The following is a 22151-nucleotide window of genomic DNA, read 5'->3' on the forward strand; positions in this document are numbered from 1 at the left end:
TGATTCCAGGTGCGATTTCACGCGCCGTGGTGTCATGTGCTGTGATGTCACTTGCATAGTGTCTAACTTGGTCAGTCCCCCCACTTATTTTCTTTAAGACTTGTGCCATGAATAAGCCTTAGCCCCCAAGAAATAGTGCTTGAGCCCACTATTGGCAACCAAATGGAAAAAATCAGCACAGCGTTTCGAAAATGTGATAAAAGGATGATGATGTATTCGGTGTGGAAGAATTAAATGAGTTGTAGACACTAGTGTAACAGAGTCCAAAAGCAGAGCATTCCAGAAACAGGAAATAAAAGAGGAAAAGTGCATACAATTTGAGTTGTTGTAAAAGCATTCCAAAGCATTTTCCGGCATTTCATGGCACTGTAACAGGTGTCATTAACTCAACGATCCATTTATCGACCACAGAAAGAACTGGTGAGCAGGGCGTGTGCAGAATAAAACCTGTTCAACATAGGAAAACATCCCAGCAGAGAGCACATTACTCACTGTTGCGTCCTAAGAATTAAACTACAGACCTCTGTCTCTTTCAGTTTCACTTGTATTGTAAGAAGGGGCATTATTTTTCATGTTGTTTGAGAAAGGATTCCATGATGAAAGTTCTGATTTTTCCAACAACTCCTAAGTATTTTCTGTGGGACCCTGGTTTGACAAAAGTAAAGAAAACACTGGCCACCCTCTGCCTGTAAGGCATGGCGAATATGTTGCAGATGGCACTTACAGAGTGACAGATCCTCTCCTTTAAGCGAAAAAAGTGCAAGAAGAGGTAAGTCATTGGCTTGCCTTCCCGTTTATTTCTGAATTTGTTAAGGTAGTGTAGAAGAGATATTTCTCCCACCCAGAGTGAATGGAGGTGTCGCCACTCAGTGAGATAACAGCATCTAATCCTCCTTGGGAGGGGAGAATGAACGCTGCTGTTCAGAAGCAGCGTCTCCCCTGGTGACTCCTCCTTGTCATGCCCTAAAGAGGGGTCCAAGGAGGCGCAGCACATGCTATGTCAGGTCAGGGTTGTCCATTGTAACTGAGTGTGTGAGAGCGGCCGTCTAATAGTCGTGCTAAGTTGGGAAGGGGCTGCTGCAGCGTGTGAAGATGAGAGAATCGGACGTAACCCAGAGCATTTTTAAAAGAGGAGTTAACGAGCATTTTCAATGCAACGGATCACGCATTTGCTCGAGTTAGAGCTATTACCGTTGTAAACTCCTAACTGGACTGTTCTTGCCACACAAATGAAAAGAAAAAAAAACGCAGGGGTTCACGCAGATTCATTGAACTGGAAGATGCGCTGTGCACAAAAGGTGAAGCCGAAACTGAACACAGGCAGCTGAGATCAGCATCGGGCGCCGAATGAGCAGGAAACAATACAAAAATTACAAGCATTTGGAATGCAATGCTCTTGTGTTTGCTCGAGTTAGAGCTCCTAGCGTTGTAAATTACTGGGTGGACTTTTCTTGCCACACAGACTGAAAATAAAGAGAGCGAGGGCGAGCTGGCCCTGGAAAAGCCCCCCTCTGCTGTTGGTTTATGTTTATAGAGGGAGCTGGTGGGGAGGAGGGACTGAACAAGCACCCACACTGTTCAGGTGAAACAGGCATATGCCCAAAAAAAGTCCCTTACAGAAGAGATAAACAGGACATAGCGCAATTACACAGTACTTTGTGCGGCTCCCAAAGTGAAAAAAGGCAGGACAAAGAGGCAGAACTGACCACTAGCAAGCAAGGATTTTTGAAGGACACTGCAAGTAACAAATCAAAATGCTGGAACTCACTCTATTGTATACTTTAGTATACAGCGGGCCGAACGCTAACACTCGACCTAAAAGCATGGATAATTAGAATTAAAGGTGTCCTTCAGCAATCACAATGATGCAACTAAAGCCGTTGTTCACAAATCAAGAAGTGTGTGTTCATACTGGCATCTAGTGGCTATTAGAGGAACTGCAGTTTGTTGAAACAATCTGCAAAGCAACACTGCTGAAGAATGTGTGCAGCATTGATGGTTTTGTAGTGACCGAGTCGCCCCTGAGTGAGTTTGGTGGCACACTGGGGGACTGCGGCACACAGTTTGGGACCTGCTGTTCCAGTGGGACGTTTGGTCCTGTGCCTGGCCTGTATTAACTCTCAGTTGGTCTGAACTTGTGACTTTGCTTGGATGAATACGACCAGATAACGACCTTTGTCAATTTGCATTTTTCAGGGCTAGAAAAACCTAAAAATATGACAAACCATACCTCTAGTTTCCCACATCTGATTTTTGTTGTTTTGGAGTCTATTGAAAGATAGAAATGTATACTAATAATCCACTTTCTCAGAAATTCCTAGTTGAGTATTATTGGAAATGGCCACTCTGCAGGGCCAACCCCAAACTTTTTGCCTTCCTTCTCTTCTTTTTCTGACCTAACTTTTGCTGGCTTTAGAACTCTGGACACCTTACCACTGCTAACCAGTGGTAAAGTTCATGTGCTCTCTCCCTAAAAGCATGGTAACATTGGTTCATTCCCAGTTGGCATATTTGAGTTACTTGTAAGTCCCTAGTAAAGTGCATACATGTCCCCAGGGCCTGTAAATTGAATGGAACAGCTTGCGGGAAACAGCCGACAGCCGTGGTGCAACCAAGAAATTGCTGCACAGCTGAACCGGAATGACGCAGGCCGACTTCCCAAGTGAAGAATTGACGCAGTGCCTGCCTTGCAGCCGGAAATTCGCCACACAGCCCTACTGGATCGACGCACAGCTGAACCAGAATGACACAGCCAGACTTCCCAAGTGAAGAATTGACCCAGCACCTGCTGTGCGACAGAAAATTAGATGCATCACCTACTGGATTGATGCAACACCTGTGACTTCGTTCAGCACACCCAGGATTTCCACACATCATCCCTGGGTGTCAAAATGATCCCCGCATCGCAGTGAGGAACCAAGACTGTGCACCGGAAATCGTCGCAAAGCCCCAGTAGTGTGGAAAGAAACAACGCATCGTCTGTGCCGCACTGGAAATTCCGATGCACACCCTGTTTTTCCATGCATATCCTCCTCTGCGGGCTCCATGCATGCTATTTTTGACGCAAACCAGGTACTTCGTGCAAACAAGAGACAACTGTTGATTTCTAAGATTTAAGACTTTTTAATCTTGCAAAATGATATCTCAACTTATGCTTATTGAATATTTATTGTTTTGACCTTAATTTTACCAGATAAATATCTAATATTTTTCTAAGCCTGTGTGCTGTATTTGTGTGGTGTTTCCACTGTGTTACTGTATGATATATTGCACATATACTTTACACATTGCCTTCTAAGTTAAGACTGACTGCTCATTGCCAAGCTACCAGAGGGTGGGCACAGGATAATTTGGATTGTGTGTGACTTACCCTGACTAGGATTGTGGCCACTGTTAGACTTTTCATCCTCGGCGTGGTTTCCCTTAACTTTTTGCCTCTGTTTTCCAGTTTGTCGATATGTGCTGGACTCTGTTTTCCATAATTGGCCTATTTGATTTACTAGTAAGTCCCTAGTAGAGGGCACTAGAGGTGCCCAGGGCCTGTAAACCAAATGCTACTAGTGGGCCTGCAGCACTGGTTGTTCCACCCACATAAGCTGCTCTGTAATCATGTCTCAGACCTGCCATTGCAGTGTCTGTGTGTGTAGTTTTAACTGTTAATTCGACTTGTCAAGTGTACCCACTTGCCAGGCCTAAACCTTCCCTTTTCTTACATGTAAGGCACCCCTAAGGTAGACCCTAGGTAGCCCCAAGGGCAGGGTGCAGTGTATGGTTAAGGTAGGACATATAGTAATGTGTTTTATATGTCCTGACAGTGAAATACTGCTAAATTTGTTTTTCACTGTTGTAAGGTCTGTCCCTCTCATAGGTTAACATGGGGGCTACCTTTAAATATTATTAAAGTGTAGATTCCCTTTGGGAGCAGATGGACATGTGGAGTTTGGGGTCGCTGAGCTCACAATTTAAAAATACATCTTTTAGTAAAGTTGATTTTAAGATTTTGTGTTTGAAAATGCCACTTTTAGAAAGTGAGCATTTTCTTGCTTATACCATTACTGTGACATTGCCTGGTTGTGGATTCCCTGTCTGGGTGAGTTTGACAGTTGGGCTAGTTGCACCTCTCACTAGACAGTGACACAAAGGGAGCTGGGGTGTAGTCTGCATTTCCTGATGAGCCATCTGTGCTCACCTGTGTGGGGTTATTTTTGATGCGCCTAAGGTACATTTTCACGCTAACACATTAGTGTGTGTTTAAAACTACATTAAGACTCTTTTTGCTTTTTAATAGATAACATGACTTGTGTACTGTGGATTTGTGTCATTTTGGTCTTGGTTTGTTTAGATAAATATTCACTATTTTACTAAACCTGTGTTGTGTCATTTTGTAGTGTTTTCACTAAATTACTGTGTGTGTTGGTACAAATACTTTACCCCTAGCACTCAGAAGTTAAGCCTACTGCTCATGCCAAGCTACAAGGGGGTAAGCAGGGGTTAGCTGAGGGTGATTCTCTTTTACCCTAACCAGAGTGAGGGTCCTTGCTTGGACAGGGGGTAACCTGACTGCCAACCAAAGACCTCATCTCTAACACTGGTGATCAGCGGTTGGGATTGGACTTGTATTTGTACTTGACATACAGTAATTAAGTGTACACTACTATTTTGAGTGCAGACCACTACGTGACCACATACTGCTTGTCTTGTGATTTTTTATTTTTCCCATTTGCCTGAATTTTTCTCTACATCCATTTTTCTGAACTTCATTTGGGAACTTGTTTTCTGCTTTCGGAACTTTGCACTTTTGTTGACTTTTCATCATGTCCCAATCTGGAGATGCATTAGTTGGAGCTGCTTTTGACCTGGAGAAATTGGATAGCTATACCAAGGCTCAGTTAAAGCAGTTCTGTAAAAGTTTTGACTGTCCCATTAAGAGCTCATCCAAGAAGGAGGAGCTGCAAAAGGCGCTGAGGGCCGGGGTGACGGCCAAGGGCACTGAAGGGCACACAGAGGAGGAGGAGGATGAAGAGAAGGAAGGGCATTCCATATACAATGGTATTGTGGGTGAGCCAGTTATACCCAGGAAGAGGGTCTCCAGGGCAAGCAGCAGTGTCTCATCTAAGGGTCTGACCCCTGAAGAATTGCAGGACAGACAGGCAGATAGGGAGCACCAGAGGGAGTTGAAGAAAATGAGGATGACCATTGAAGAGAAAATGTTGTTGTTGAATCATGAGCTCAGTTTGAGGGAGCTGGATCAGAGGAGCCAGTCTAGTAAGGATGGTGGCAGCCACATCGCAGTGCAGCCTGAAAGGAGGGTGCACATTCCTAAAGATCTTGTAAAGGATTATAAAAAGGAGGACAACATATACTTGTGGTTTAAGGGGTATGAGTCTGCTCTCCTCATGAATCTGGTCCCTGAAGCTCATCGGGGGACGGGTCTGTGTAAGCACTTTGAGGTGAGGGGAGGGATACACTGACAGCCTTATGGGATGCTCAGAATCTCACCTACACTATCATGAAGGATGCCCTACTCAGAAGGTATGGTGTCACCCCTGAGCAGTATAAGGATAAGTTTAGGTCCTACAAGAAGAAGGAATCCCAAACATGGTAGGAATGTATTGATTCTTATTGCAGGTCACTGGATGGTTGGGTGAAGGGCAGTACGGTAACTACGTATGAGGGGCTTTACAATCTGATTGCTTGGGAGCACAGGTACAGTTTATGTTTTCCAGAGCTGCGCGAGCACCTGATTGACAGCAAGCTGACTGACCCCAGGAAGCATGAGTATGAAGTGGACCGCTGGGAGAGCCCCAGGGTCCAAAAGAGGTTTGGGGGAGACCACGCCAAGGGTGGGCAGAGTCCCTCTCGGAAGAAACGAGGGGTAAGGGTAAACAGGGGTAGTTCTCTAAAGGGCCCTTAACTGATTCCCAGGGTAAGTATTCCCAACCCCCCCAGTGAGAGGAAGCCATGTTTCTCCAAAGGGAAGTCAGTGGCAGGTGGTCCCCCACGTAAGTGCTATGCATGTGACCAGGTGGGTCATGTGAGGGGGACCACAAATGCCCCAATAGTACACCGGCACCCACTGGTGCGCCGTCCCAGGGTTTGGCCAGTGTAGCGCTTGGGGAGGAGTTGGTTCCAGGTGGGTGAGAGCCAGCTGAGATGACCCTTGTCTCACTAGGGGACAGTGAGATGGTCCAGAGAACCCTTGTGCCTGAGAACACTGTGAAGTACAGGCACTGGGTGACCATCAATGGTCAGAGGGTGGAGGCTCTGAAAGACACAGGAGCCAGTGTGACTACAGTGAGTAGTCAGCTGGTGTCTGAAGAGCAGATTGATCCCCGGGTACTTCACCAAATAGTTTCAGTGGACAACTCAGAGTGCCTCTGCAGAGTGGCAGAGGTTCCCTTTGAATGGGGGGGAGGGTGTCAGGTTCCTTGAAGGTAGCTGTGAGTCCAACCATGCCTGTTGTTTGCTAGGCAATGACCTGGAGGATTCCCCTTGGAAGGAGGTGGAACACAGGTCTCACTTAGAGATGTTGGGTATGCCTGGGTGGGTATGAGTATCCACTTGGTCAATGGAAGCCCATCAGGGTTGTCAAGAGCCCCTGGAACCTGAAACAGTGGCCCAGGGGACCGCCAAAAAGAGGAAGGGCAGGGGGTGTGGGAAACCGACCCCAGAAGTTCCCACGGCCCGAGAGGAGGCAGAGCCTGAAGGTGACGCCCCGGAGCCTATAGGGGAGCAGGTGGCTGAAATTGGGGAGGTCCCTGAGCTGTCGCAGTGGCAGCAGGAAGGGGGACCCACTTGAGAGGCATTCTGTGAAGCACAGAAAACTTGCTCTACTCTAGAGAGACTGCGGCAGCAGGCTGCAGCCCAGGCGGCTGGCGAGGAGCTCAGTACTCACCTGATCTATTGGGAGGATGGCCTCCTGTATAGTGAGGCTAAGGCTCCTGAGCCTGGGTCAGATTGTATGCTGGTGGTACCCCAGTGCTTCAGGGCCTTCCTACTGGGGTTGACTCATGATGTGCCTTTGGCAGGACATCTGGGGCAGGACAAGCCCTATAAGAGGCTTGTCTCCCACTTCTATTGGCCCCAGATGAACAAGCATTCTGCTGTACACACTGTAGGTCTTGCCCATCTTGTCAGGCAAATGGCAAGAGTGGGGGGAAATGTAAGGCTCCCCTCCATCCTTTACCTGTTGTTAGTATTCCCTTTGAAAGGGAAGGTATTGACATTGTGGGGCCTCTGGATCCCAAGACAGCCATGGGCAACAGGTTCATCCTAGTCCTGGTGGACCATGCCACCGGTATCCACAAGCCATTCCTCTGAGGTCAGTCACTTCCCCTGTGGTGGGTCGTGCACTGATGGGGGTTTTCATCCGCATGGGGTTCCCCAAGGAAGTGGTATCTGATAGGGGTACCAACTTCATATCCACGTATATGAAGTCTCTGTGGATGGAGTGTGGGGGTAACTACAAGTTCACCACCCCTTACCACCCCCAAAGTAATGGTCTGGTTGAGAGATTCAACCACACCTTAAAAGGCATGATCATGGGCCTGTCAGAGCCCTTGAGGCAGAAGTGGGATGTTCTCTTGCCATGCCTTCAGTTCGCCTAGAGGGAGGTGCCTCAAAAGGACTTGGGTTTAATCCCTTTGAGCTGATATGTGGCCATCCTGTTAGGGGACCCTTAAGTCTGGTGAAGGAGTCTTTGGAGAAAGCTCCTAATAAACCCCCCAGGATGTATTTAGCTTCATGATGGCTTTGAGAAACCAGACTGCACGCTTCAGGAGTCTCACACAGAGAACCTGGAAGCAAGCCAGGAGGATATGAAACGCTGGTATGACCAGAATGCCACTCTGGTCGAGTTTCAACCTGGACAAAAAGTGTGGCTGATGGCACCAGTGGAGCCTAGGGTGCTCCAGGACAAGTGGACTGGGCCATTTGAAGTGGTGGAGTGCAAGAGCGAAGTCACCTACCTGATGGACTTGCTGTCTCCAGGGAACCCTTTAAGGGTCTTACATGTCAACCGCATCAAACCTCACTTTGAGCGGACTGAACTGTCCATGCTCCTTGCGACAGATGATGGGATACAGGAGGAGAGTGAGCCTCTTCCTGACCTCCTGTCTGCAGGAGAAAAAGATGGGTCTGTGGAGGGAGTGATCCTCTCCCCCTCCCTGACTGAGGAGCAGCAGGGAGCATGTCGCCACGTGTTGGGACAGCTTCCTCACTGTTTTCCCTGATCCCAGGAGTCAGACACTTGTGCAACATCACAAAACAAAATAAAATGATGGACGGAGTGTTGCAAACACTCACCCCTAGTCACAGATCTGGGTTTCATCCATCGTTATTTTGCTCGCTACATCACCCTAGTTTGGACCCAACCATATGCAAATCAGTCTTGACCCCGTTCCCCATGGGAACAGACCAGCCCTAACTGCTAGGCCAAGTCCTCCCTGGATAGGAAACAAGCATCCTAGGACTGGTTTCAGAGTATCACCCTTCATCAGGCAGGCTAGCTTGAATCCAGTGGCGCAGCGAGCAAGGGACCCACATCTGGGCATACCCCTGCCACTTAGGGCGCACAAAGCAACATCACAAAACAAAATAAAATGATGGACGGAGTGTTGAAACTTTTCAAACACTCACCCCCAGTCACAGATCTGGGCTTAATCCATTGTTATTTTGCTCGGTATGTCACCCTAGTTCGGACCCAGCTATATGCAAATCAGTCTTGACCCTGTTCCCCATGGGAACAGTCCAGCCCGAACTGCTAGGCCAAGTCCTCCCTGGACAGGAAACAAGCATCCTAGGACCGGTTTCAGGGTATCACCCTTTATCAGCCAGGCTAGCTTGAATCCAGTGGTGCAGCGAGCAAGAGACCGATGTCTGGGCATACCCCTACCACTTAGGGCGAACAAAGCAACATCACAAAACAAAATAAAATGATGGATGGAGTGTTGAAACTTTTTCAAACACTCACCCCCAGTCACAGATCTGGGTTTAATCCATCGTTATTTTGCTCAATATGTCACCTCAGTTTGGACCCAGCCATATGCAAATCAGTCTTGACCCTGTTCCCCAGGGGAACAGTCCAGCCCAAACTGCTAGGCCAAGTCCTCCCTGGACAGGAAACAAGCATCCTAGGACCCGTTTCAGGGTATCTCCCTTCATCAGCCAGGCTAGCTTGAATCCAGTGGCGCCGCGAACAAGGGACCCACGTCTGGGCATACCCCTGCCACTTTGGGCGCACAAAGCAACATAACAAAACAAAATTATGGACGGAGTGTTGCAAACACTCACCCCCAGTCACAGATCGGGGTTTAATCCATCGCTATTTTGCTCGCTACGTCACCCCAGTTTGGACCCAGCCATATGCAAATCAGTGTTGACCCTGTTCCCCATGGGAACAGTCAAACCCGAACTGCTAGGCCAAGATCTCCCTGGACAGGAAACAAGCATCCTAGGACCAGTTTCAGGGTATCACCCTTCATCAGCCAGGCTAGCTTGAATCCAGCGGCACAGCGAGCAAGGGACCCACGTCTGGGCATACCCCTGCCACTTAGGGCACACAAAGCAACATCACAAAACAAAATAAAATGATGGACAGAGTGTTGAAACTTTTCAAACACTCACCCCCAGTCACAGACCTGGGTTTAATCCATAGTTATTTTGCTCGCTACATCACCCCAGTTTGGACCCAGCCATATGCAAATCAGTCTTGACCCTGTTCCCCATGGGAACAGTCCAGCCCGAACTGCTAGACCAAGTCCTCCCTGGACAGGAAACAAGCATCCTAGGACCCGTTTCAGAGTGTCACCCTTCATTTGCCAGGCTGGCTTGAATCCAGTGGTGCAGAGAGCAAGGGACCCACGTCTGGGCATACCCCTGCCACTTAGGGTGCACAAAGCAACATCACAAAACAAAATAAGCAAAAGAACAATGGTGAGCAAAAGAATGATGGATTAAACCCAGAAATGTGACTGGGGGTGAGTGTTTGTATTGCTCAGCACTCTGTCCATTATCCTTTTGTGTTGCTGAAGTTGCCCTAAATGGGAAGGGTATGCCCAGACGTGGGTCCCTTGCTCAATGTGTCACTGGATTCAAACTAGCCTGGCTGATGAAGGGTGAAACCCTGAAACCGGTCCCCGGATGCTTGTTTCCGGTCCAGTGAGTACCTGACTCGGCAGTTCAGACTGGATTGTTCCCATGAGGAAAGGGTCAAGACTGATTTGCATATGGCTGGGTCCAAACTGGGGTGGCATGGTGAGCAAAAGAACAATGGATTAAACCCAGATCTGTGACTGGGGGTGAGTGTTTGCATTGCTCAGCACTCCATCCATCATCCTTTTGTGTTGCTGAAGTCACACACTTGTGCACACATGATGTGGACACTGGGGACAATACACCCATTAAACAAAAAGTTTACAGGCTGACTGACAGGTTCAGGGCGTGCATTAAGGATGAAGTATCCAAAAAGCTAACCCTAGAGCACTCCAGCAGTCCTTGGGCCAGCCCAGTGTTATTGGTCCCAAAGCCTGCTGCACCTGTTGCCACTCCAGAACTCAGGTTCTGTGTGGAGGCCCAGGGACTCAATGTGGTCAGCAAGACTGACGCACACCCCATCCCCCGAGCTGATGAGCTCATTGACCGGTTGGGAGCTGCCATGTACCTCAGTACGATTGACTTAACATCTGGGTACTGGCAGATTGCCTTAATTGAGGGGGCCAGCATTTTCTACCCCAGTTGGACACGATCAATTTAAAGTCATGCCATTTGTGATGAAGAATGCCCCTGCCACCTTTCAGAGGTTGGTCAACCAGGTGTTGTCTGGGCTGGATGAGTTCAGTGCCGCCTACATGGATGACATGGCTGTGTTTAGTTCCACATGGGAGGAACACCTGCAACACCTCTGGAGAGTGTTAGAGGCCCTGCAGAAGGCAGCACTCACTATTAAGGCAAGCAAGTGCCAAATAGGGCAGGGTTTGGTGGTGTACTTAGGATACCAGGTAGGGAGTGGCCAGATGGCACCCCTACAACCAAAAAGTGACACCATTCTGGCTTGGGAGCCTTCCAAGACCCAGACTGAAGTGAGAGCCTTCTTAGGTCTCACAGGATACTACAGGAGGTTTGTCAAGGGATATGGTACCATTGTTACCCCCTGGACTTGCTGAAGGCACCTGACTACTCCAAGGAGTTTGTTGTGCAAACAGACGCCTCAGAGCATGGTATTGGAGCAGTACTCTCCCAGCTTAATGAAGAGGGCCTAGATCAACCCGTAGCCTTCATTAGCAGGACGTTACTTCCCATGGTCTCCTGGGAATGATGGTAAGCTCCCATGATGTTGGGGAGGGCCTCGTGGAGTGTCGGTTCCCTGGGCCTGTCCTCCCCCTGTCGCCCAGCAGTCCTCCCAGTTTCCCTGTTATCCTGTGCCTGTGTCCCCTGAACCATGTGCCCACTGCCACTGCCCCAGGCCCCTGATTTTCTTGGGTTGGTGGGTTTGCCTGGGTTCCCTGTAGTGATGAACACACTGCTGATTGACGTGTCCTGGGGACAGAGGGATGGGCCCACTGGGTGGGTGCTGTGCTGGTGTTTTCTGAGGGGGGAGGCTCTGTGGTGGTTTGTGACTGTGTCAGGGGAACCGACTGTCCCGAGGTCCCTGATGGGCTGGGCTGGTCATCTTGATCCAGGTGTGCAGAGCTGCTGTCATAACTGTGGGTCTCTTCTGTGGGGTGACTGGATATGTCTGGCACCTCCTGCCCGGTGACATTGGGTAGGGGTCCTTTTGGGGTGTAAATGCATAGTTATTGTATCTGTGTGTGCCGTCTTCTGCAATGCATGAGTGACCCTCTACTCCTGTGCTTGCGTTCTTGGCTTGGTCCATGTGTGATTGGTGATTTTGGGGCATGGGTGAGTCTCTGTACTAGACATGCTTTGGTGATGGGTGTCCAGGCAGGTCTGTGATGGGTGTCCATGCATTGTTGTCACATGCAGGGCTTGGTATTGCTATGTGTGGGTTGTGATGGTGGAGTATATGTGAGGTGTTGGGGTGATGGGTGTGAGGGTAAGGGTGGGAGTATGTGATGGCATGCAGGTGGGGTGGATAAGGTAGTAAAGGGTTGACTTACCAGAGTCCAGTCCTCCTGCTTCTCCTGCGAGGCCATCAAGATGCAGTATTGCCAAGACCTGCTCCTCCCATGTTGTTAGTTGTGGGGGAGGAGGTGAGGGTCCACTGCCAGTCCTCTGTACAGCAATCTGGTGTCTGGATACCACGGAATGCACCTTCCCCCGTAGGTCGTTCCACCTCTTCCTGATGTCATCCTGTGTTCTTGGATGCTGTCCCACTGCGTTTACCCTGTCGACAATTCTGCACCATAGCTCCATCTTCCTAGCAATGGATGTCTGCTGCACCTGTGATCCGAATAGCTGTAGCTCTACCCGAACAATTTCCTCCACCATGACCCTGAGCTCCTCCTCAGAGAACCTGGGGTTTCTTTGAGGTGCCATGATGTGGTATGGGTGATGTATGAGGTGGTGTCTGTTGTGATGTGTGAGGGGATGTGTTGGTGTGTGTTGTTGAGGTGCGTGGATGTTGTGTAAGTGATTTTGTTGTGTGTCTGTGGATGCTTGTGTTGTTTTCGGTAGTCTCTTTCTGGCCTGCTTTAAAAAATCGTGTAGTAAGGGTGTGTGCATTCCGAACTGTCCAATGTGGTTGTGTTTTGTAGATGTGTGTGTATTTTGAGCGCGGCGGTGTGTACTGCCAATGGTTTACTGCGGTTGAAAGACCGCTGCATTGATTCGTGGGTCGTGATAGTGTGGGCATATTCTTGTTGGCGTGACGGTGTTGGTTTTGTTATCGCCAGTTTATCATTGACCTTTGCTGTGGCGGACTTGTGTGGGTGTCTGTATTGTGGCGGATTCCGAGCTGTGGGTCGTAATACCTGTAGCGGAATTCCGCGGATGCAGCGGTATGTTGGCGGTCTTCTGCACGCCGGTAAGCAAGATTTACCACCAGGGTTGCAATGCCGGCCATAGTAATGTGTTTTATATGTCCTGACAGTGAAATACTGCTAAATTCGTTTTTCACTGTTGCAAGGCCTGTCCCTCTCATAGGTTAACATGGGGGCTACCTTTAAATATGATTAAAGTGTAGATTCCCTTTGGGAGCGGATGGACATGTGGAGTTTGGGGTCTCTGAGCTCACAATTTAAAAATACATCTTTTAGTAAAGTTGATTTTAAGATTGTGTGTTTGAAAATGCCACTTTTAGAAAGTGAGCATTTTCTTGCCTATACCAATTCTGTGACTCTGCCTGTTTGTGGATTCCCTGTCTGGGTGAGTTTGACAGTTGGGCTGGTTGCACCTCTCACTAGACAGTGACACAAAGGGAGCTGGGGTGTAGTCTGCATTTCCTGATAAGCCATCTGTGCTAGGAGGGAGTGGAGGAGTGGTCACTCACACCTAAAAGGGTTGTGCCTGCCCTCACACAATGCAGTCTCCAACCCTTCTGGTGAGTGTCTGGGGCCTGGCCTGGGCAAGGCAGGATTTCACAATCAAGAGAGACTTTACTTTGAAGTAGGCCTAGGAGAAGGAGAAAATGGGTATAACAAGGGAACCCAAAACCACAGACTTTAGAACACTTCTGGAAACCAATAAGAATCTCTGCCTGGAGAAGAGCTGAAGAGCTGAGGAAGAACAGCTGCCCTGCCTGTGACTGTGCTTTGTGGAGCTATCCTGCAGTTGCTGCTTCTGCCAGAGTAAGAGGGCAAAGACAGGATTTTGTGTGCCTTCCATCTTGTGAAGATCGCCAAGTGCTTGATTTAGAGCTTGCCTCCTGTTGTTTGAAGTCTCAGGGACAGCAAAGACTTCTCTCTGCCAGCACCTGGAGTCTCTGGAAAGACTCCTACTCTGCCTTGTGGTGCCCATCCAGGGACCCTGAAAAGAGAAGCTGGCAGCCTATGAGGAAGAAATCCATGCACAGATCGCAGTGCGGGGAAAAGATAGACGCAACTCCGATCCGCAGCTGAAAATCTATGTGCTGCCAGCTTCGCTGCTAAAAATTGATGCTCGCCTACAGCGCGACTCGAAGATCGAGGCACGTGGCTGGAGAAATGACACACAGCATTGCAGACAGAGGCTGGTGAGTTCGCAACCCACGCTGCGTGGTTTTCGGATCATCGTGCGGCTGGATTTCCGACACAAACATTGCTGGGTGTGTAAAAACAACGCAAGGCCTGCCCAGAACCGAGAGTGCTAACCGGATCGATGCATCGGTCTCCTGCGGAGAGAAGAAACGATGCACACCAACCTGACTAAAGGAGAAGCAACACAAGGTCTCACTCGTGAGTGATATTGACGAATCTCAAGCCCTTTTTGACACACACTTACCCATGCGGGGTTATTTTTGACACGCCCAAGGTACATTTTCATGCTAACAGCATTAGTGTGTGTTTACAACTACATAAAGACTCTTTTTGCTTTTTAATTGATAACTTGACTTGTGTATTGTGGATTTTTGTCGTTTTGGTCTTGTTTTGTTTAGATAAATATTCTCTATTTTTCTAAACCTGTTTTGTGTTAAGTTGTAGTGTTTTCATTAAGTTACTGTGTGTGTTTACACCTAACACTCTGAAGTTAAGCCTACTGCTCGTACCAAGCTACCAAGGGGGTAAGCAGGGGTTAGCTGAGGGTGATTCTCTTTTACCCTGACTAGAGTGAGGATCATTGCTTGGACATGGGGTAACCTGACTGCCAACCAACGACCCCATTTCTAACAGCCCCTATTTGGACAAAGGTGAATATCTCTGCCAACTAGACTAGAGACCCCTTTCTAACATTGGTGATCAGTGGTGAGGATAGGACTTATATTTGTGCAGTGACATACAATAGCTACGTGTACACTACCTATCCACAGTTAAAGGTCAATTTGATTGTTCTCTTTTTGCTGCAACATTTTTCCTGCTTGATCTTTTTACCTAATCCTATACAACATGTCTCTGGCTGGGTCTCAAGGAGGAGCTGGAGAGTTTGACCTAGCTAAGCTGGATACGTACACTGTCAGCTAGCTCAAAGGGTTCTGCAAGGGGATGGGAGTGCCTGCCGAGGGTGCCTCCAGGAAGGGGGAGTACCAAAAGGCGCTGAGGGCCTGGGCAGAAGCCTGTTCACAAGAGAATGTTGAGGTGGAGCAGCTAGAGGATGGCTTCTCAGAGGATTTGCCAATAGCAGTGGGGAGGGTAACATCCCTGGATTTGTGCCCCCGCTAAACCAGGGAGCAGTGTCTCAAGTCATGGCCTGACCACATAGGAAAGGGGGGAAGAGAGAGAGTTTCAACTGCAATTGGCAAGGTTAAACATGGAGGCAGAGGAGAGAAGACTAGAAAGAGATGCTGAGAGAGCAGCCAAACAAGCTGAGAGAGAAGCCAAGCAAGCTGAGGCTGAAAGGGCCTTGGCTGAAAAGAAACTACTTCTGGCTTATGACTGACCCCTGAAAAGTATTGCCAGAAATTCAGGGCCAGTACCAAACTCTCTACAAAAACTTTAGTAGACCTTTTTGATGTTTCTAGCAAGACACAGAATGGATGGGTGTGGGGCAGTAAAGTAGATGGTTATATGGGGTTATATGATTTGATCCTGGGAGAGCTTATGCTCAGTATTTGCTTTACCGAGTTGCCCCAGCACCTGATTGACAGTAAGCTCATTGGTCCCAGGAAGCTTGCTGAGGAGGCAGACCTCTGGGCTAGCACCAGAGTGTCCAAAAAGGTACCTTGGAGTGACCCCAAGATGGGTGGTTCCCGTTCACACCAATAGAGTGAGGGGGAGATTAAAGATGACCCAGACAAGCCCCAGAGTAAGGGGGGGATGAAAGGGTTCCCATGCCCCATCTGAGAAACAGGGTGGTGGTTCTGGTGGGCGGTGGTGACGGAACCCCATTTCCAACCCCGCTGCGTTGATTGCTCCCAGCTAGGACACAAGCAGGGGGACTCTGTCTGCCCAAAGAAACTACCCACTGGTGGGACCTCTACAGAGGTGGCCAATGTGGCCTTAGGGGAAAGTAGACCCCAGAGGCAGGTCATTGACCATGCCCTAATCTCCCTCAGTTGGGAGATAAACTCAGAGTGTGAGCTGGTGATCCCTGCGGGTGGGAGTCATCACTTCCACCAGGTGAGAGTGAATGGGGTCCCAATCACTGCTCTGAGGGACACAGGGGCTAGACATACCATGATGGTGGAGAGACTAGTTTCCCCAGAGCAGTACACTGGCCAGGTGTGTAGGGTGACCCCAGCCCATGGGGAGAATGTATTCCCCCCATGGCCCTGGTAGCCCTAGAATGGAGTGGGGAGGTGACCCAGAGAAGAGTCATAGTTAGTCCTCAGGTGCCCATTGACTGCATTCTGGGGAATGAGTTACCCCTAGTGGAAGGATAACTGATAGGGGTGACCCCTAAGGGCGCCCTGACAGTTTCAGTTGTCTGGCCGTACCAGTCCCCAAATGTAGGGGCAAGGTGAGAGAGGACTCACCCCTGTCCCCTGTTCAGCCTCAGGGTACAGACCCTAGGTTAATTGATCAGTGTCAGGATACCACCCCTGAACTGGTGGGAGGTAGATTGGAGAAGGGGTACAAGACCCCTGGGGCTATTGCTCCCCATACTGAAATGCCTTAGAGGTCAGGGAACCCTCAGGAGCCCATAGTGAACTCCCTGCCAGTTCCAAGGCTGGGGGAGAACCTTACTGTAGGAAGATGGCTCTGTATATACTATCTCAAAGTGAGAGATAGTGTGCAGAGAGTCCAAGGGTTCCCCTTAGAGGTTGATAGTGGCAAAATTAGATAATACTAATGCTCCAATTTGTGGTAGTGTGGGCGAGCAGTAGGCTTATAAGAGGGCAGTGTTAAGCATTTGTTGTACACACACTCCAGGCCAATTGTTTTTATATAGAAAAATATATTTTCTTAATTTATTTTAGAACCACAAGATTCAAGATTTGAAGTAAATTCATAAAATGCAAGGCACTCCACACAGGTAAGTAAGGAACTTTGAATTACAGCAGTAACATACACAGTTTTAGTTAAAATGGCAATAAGCTATTTTAAAAGTGGACACTTAAATAAATCAACAGTTCTTGGAGGAGGTAAGTAACGTTAAGTTTCTGAGGTAAGTAAAGCACTTACAAGTTCAGTTTCCTGGGCATAGGCAGCCCATCGTTGGGGGTTCAAGGCAACCCCAAAGTCACCGCACCAGCAACACAGGGCCGGTCAGGTGCAGAGGTCAAAGGAGTGCCCAAAACACATAGGCGCCTAAGGAGAACAGGGGTGCTCCGGTTCCAGTCTGCCAACAGGTAAGTACCTGCGTGTTCGGAGGGCAGACTGGGGGGTTTTGTAGAGCACTGGAGGGAACACTGTTCTCTGGAGTTTCTTGGTCCTTCGGGTTCAGGGCAGTCCTATGAGTCCTCAGAGGTCGCTGGTCCCTGTCGAATGCGTCACTGTGCAGGTTCTTTGAGTCTGGAGACAGGCCGGGAGGGCTGGGGCCAAGTCAGTTGTCGTCTTCGCCGTCTCTGCAGGGCTTTCAGGTCAGCAGTCCTTCTTTGTGTAGGTTGCAGGAATCTGATTTCCTGGGTTCTGGGTCGCCCCTAAATACTGAATTTAGGGGTGTGTTTAGGTCAGGAGGGCAGTAGCCAATGGCTACTGTCCTGGAGGGTGGCTACAACCTCTTTGTGCCTCCTCCCTGAGGGGAGGGGGGCACATCCCTAATCCTATTGGGGGAATCCTTCAATCTCAAGATGGAGGATTTCTAAAGGCAGGGGTCACCTCAGCTCAGGACACCTTAGGGGCTGTCATGACTGGTGGGTGACTCCTCCTTGTTTTACTCATTATCTTCTCCAGCCTTGCCACCAAAAGTGGGAGCAGTGGCCAGAGGGGCGGGCATCTCCACTAGCTGGGATGCCCTGGGGTGCTGTAACAAAAGGTATGAGCCTTTGAGGCTCACCGCCAGGTGTTACAGTTTCTGCAGGGAGAGGTGAGAAGCACCTCCAACCAGTACAGGCTTTGTTCCTCACCACAGAGTGACAAAGGCACTCTTCCCATGTGGCCAGAAAATCATCTGCTTGTGGCAGGCTGGCAGAAACTGGTCAGCCTAGCACTATGAGTCGGACTGGTATTCAGGGGGCATTTCTAAGATGCCCTCTGGGTGTATTTTACAATAAATCCCACACTGTACAAATTTCAGTGTACCCATTATGGAACTGTGGAGTTCGTGTTTGACAAACTCCCAGACCATATACTCTTTCTGGCTACCCTGCACTTACAATGTCTAAGGTTTTGCTTAGACACTGTAGGGGCAAAGTGCTCATGCACATATGCCCTCACCTGTGGTATAGTGCCCCTGGCCTTAAGGCTGTAAGGCCTGCTAGAGGGATGACTTACCTATGCCACAGGCAGTGTGAGGTGGGCATGGCACTCTGAGGTGAGTGCCATGTCGACGTAGTCATTTTTCTCCCCACCAGCACTCACAAGCTGTGAGGCAATGTGCATGTGCTGCGTGAGGGGTCCCCAGGGTGGCATAAGACATACTGCAGCCCTTAGAGACCTTGCCTGGCATCAGGGCCCTTGGTACCAGACGTACCATTTACAAGGGACTTATCTGTGTGCCAGGCCTGTGCCAATTGTGGGAACAAAGGTACAGTTTAGGGAAAGAACACTGGTGCTGGGGCCTGGTTAACACGGTCCCAGCACACTTTCAATCATAACTGGCATCAACAAAAGGTCAGGGGGTACCATGCCAAGGAGGCATTTCCTTACACTTACCCAATGGCCCCACTAAGGAAATTCACTTAGAAGTGGATGGCCTGGCTCTTGACACTGACAGCTGTCAGTGGCCTCTGTTGGTTACTGTCCTTATGGACAGAGTTTTTCCTGGGTTGGGGACAGAAGTCAGACCCAACGAGTGGAATGGGCCACATCACTTTGTTGGCCATGGTGGTACTGTCTGCCTACTGGGATGCATCTGTGAGCAAATAAAAAATAGGAGCTTCATAGATGGGGTCCACAGATGAGGAGAAGGGTTCCCTATGGGTCAGTTGAGTGGCCCCAGAGTAACCTGAGTTCAGAAAGGCTTAGAACTGGCAAGTGCATCTGTAGTATTGATTAGCCTACCCTGGCTTTAGGCTAGAAGGGGGATATGTTGGCAACGGCCTCTCTGCAGGGTCACCCCCAAACCTTTTGCCTTCCTCCTCTCCTTTTTCTGACCTCATTTTTACTGGCTTTAGGATTCTGGACACTTTACAGCTGCTAACCAGTGCTAAAGTGCATGTGCTCTCTCCGTAAAAACATGGTAACATTGGTTCATTCCCAATTGGCATATTTGATTTACTTGTACGTCCCTAGTAAAGTGCACTACATGTGACCAGGTGCTATACTTTGAATGTTGCTAGTGGCCTGCAGCACTGGTTGTGACACCCAAAGAAGTAGCCCCTTAAACACTTCTCAGGCCTGCCCTTGCAAGGCCTGTGTGTGCAGTTTCACTGACACTTGGACTTGGCATTTAAAAGTACTTGCCAAGCTTTAAACTTCCTTTTTTCTGCATATATGTTACCCCTAAGGTAGGCCCTAGGTAACCCATAGGGCAGGGTGCTATGTAGGTAAAAGGCAGGACAGGTACATGTGTGTTTTATCTGTCCTGGTAATGGAAAACTCCTAAATTTGTTTTCCACTGCTGTGAGGCCTGCTCTTTTCATAGGCTAACATTAGGGCTACCCTCACATACTATTTGAGTGGTAGATTCTGATCAGAAAGGGGTAACCAGGTCATTTTTTGTATGGCCAGAATGGTAATAGAAATCCTGCTTATTGGTGAGGTTGGATTTTATATTACTATTTTAGAAACGCCACTTTTAGAAAGTGAGCATTTCTCTGCACTTAAAGTCCATCTGTGCCTTACAGCCTGTCTCCAATTCACGCCTGGGCTGGTTGACAGCTTCCTTGTGCATTTCACCCAGACAACTGCAAACACAGGATACTCGATCACACCTGCACTCATCTGCATACTGAATGGGTCTTCCTGGGAGGGTGGAGGTCTGACGCTTACATTTCAAAGTCTTGTGGCCTGCCCTCACACAATGGATTGCCAAACCCCCTACTGGGACCCAGGCAGACAGACCTGCACTGTACACTACACTGCACAGACTTGTGCACTTCAAAACTACTCTTTGAGACTCCCCCACTTCAAAGGCATTTTTGGGTATATAAACTGGGTCTTGAACCCCACCAACTCAGACACTTCTGGACCTGAACCTGCAACCTGTCAAGAGGAACTGCTTGGCTGCCTAAATGACTCATCTGGGCTGCTTTGCTGAGAAGGACTGCTGCCCTGCTGTTGCTCTGCTGCCCTCTGGCGTTGCTGAGAAGTGCTCTCCAAGGGCTTAGATTGATCTTGCCTCCTGTTTTCTGAAGTCTCAGGGCCAAAAATAATGCATCTCTTTAAGGAACTCCTTGTGCGCCGAAAATCCACGAACAGCTCGCCAGAAACAACTCACAGTTGTGGTGCGACCGAGAAATCGCCACACACACCGGAACGACGCAGCCCGACTTCCCAAGTGAAGAATCAACGCAGTGCCTGTCTTGCAGGTAGAAATTCGATGCACAGCCCTATCAGATTGACGCACAGCTGAACTGGAATGACACAGCCCGACTTTCCGAGTGAAGAATCGATGCAGTGCCTGCCGTGCAACAGAAAATTTGCTGCATCGACTACCGGATCGACACAACACCTGTGACTTTGTCCCAAACACCTAGGATTTCCACACATCGTTCCTGAGCGTCAAACAGATCCCTGCATCCCAGTGAGGATCCAAGACTGCACACCGTAAATCATCGAAAAGCCCCTTGCAGCATGGAAAGAAACAGCACATCGTCTGTGCCACGCCGCAAATTCAGACGCACACCCTACTTTTACACTTATCTCCTCCTCTGCGGTCTCCATGCGTGTTATTTCGACGTAAACTAGGTATTTCGTGCAAACAAGAGACAACTGTTGATTTCTAAGATTTAAGGCTCTATTTAATCTTGCAAAAGTGATATCTCAACTTGTGCTAATTGAATCTTTATCATTTTTACCTTAATTTAACCAGATAAATATCTTATATTTTACTAAACCTGTGTGGCGTATTTTTTGTGGTGTTTCCACTGTGTTACTGTATGATTTAGTGCAGAAATAGTTCATAGAATAATATACTGAGGAACCTGTAATATGTTTTTGCATTTACAGATACATTACAAACTCATCATATTCAATCCGGGTTTGCGTAGCTTGCAGCTCTTGTATGTGTGATCTGTGTTTTTAATGTATGCACATTGCTTTGCCATTCCAATATTCTGTGAAAAAAAACGTTGTTGCCATTTTCCCACTGTTAGAAATGGGTCTTTGGTTGGCAGTCAGGTTACCCCCTGTCCAAGCAAGGACCCTCACTCAAGTCAGGGTAAGTCACACGCGATCCAAATTATCCTGTGCCAACCCTCTGGTAGCTTGGCACTGAGCAGTCAGGCTTAAACTTGAAGGCAATGTGTAAAGTATCTGTGCAATAAATCATACAGTAACACCATATAGCACCACAAAAATACACCACACAGTGTTTAGAAAAATATATAATATTTATCTGGATATTTGCAGGTCAAAACGATCAAAGATGCAATAAGTAAATGTAGAGATATCACTGAAAAGTGATATAAAGTGTCTTAAGTCTTTTTAAAGCAAACAAAGACTCTTTCAAGCACAAAGTACCTGGTTCGCGTGAATAGTTTCCGCAAAGGGCCGCAGAGGAGGAGAAGCGTGGAAGCAAAGGGGTGTGTGTTGATTTCTCGGGCTGCACACAGTGATGCGTCATTTAGTTTCCACACAGGGACAGCTGTGCATCGATTTCCGGCGCTCGGTCGTGGATCCTCTTCGGGTTGCGGAGTTTTCAAACGCCCCCGGGTCTGTGCGTGGAATCCTGGGCTTGCAGAGCGAAGTCATATGCGCTGCGTCGATCCAGCAGGCGTTGCATGGACTTTTCTCCCGCACAGCAGGTGCTGTGTCCATTCCCCTCTGGAAGTCGGGCTGTGTTGTCCCAGGTCGGCTGTGCGTCGATCCGGTGGGCCGTGCGTCGAAGTTCCCTTCGCAATGCAGGCGCCACTCCAA

The sequence above is a fragment of the Pleurodeles waltl genome, chromosome 6, assembly GCF_031143425.1.
Source record: "Pleurodeles waltl isolate 20211129_DDA chromosome 6, aPleWal1.hap1.20221129, whole genome shotgun sequence".
NCBI lineage: Eukaryota > Metazoa > Chordata > Amphibia > Caudata > Salamandridae > Pleurodeles > Pleurodeles waltl.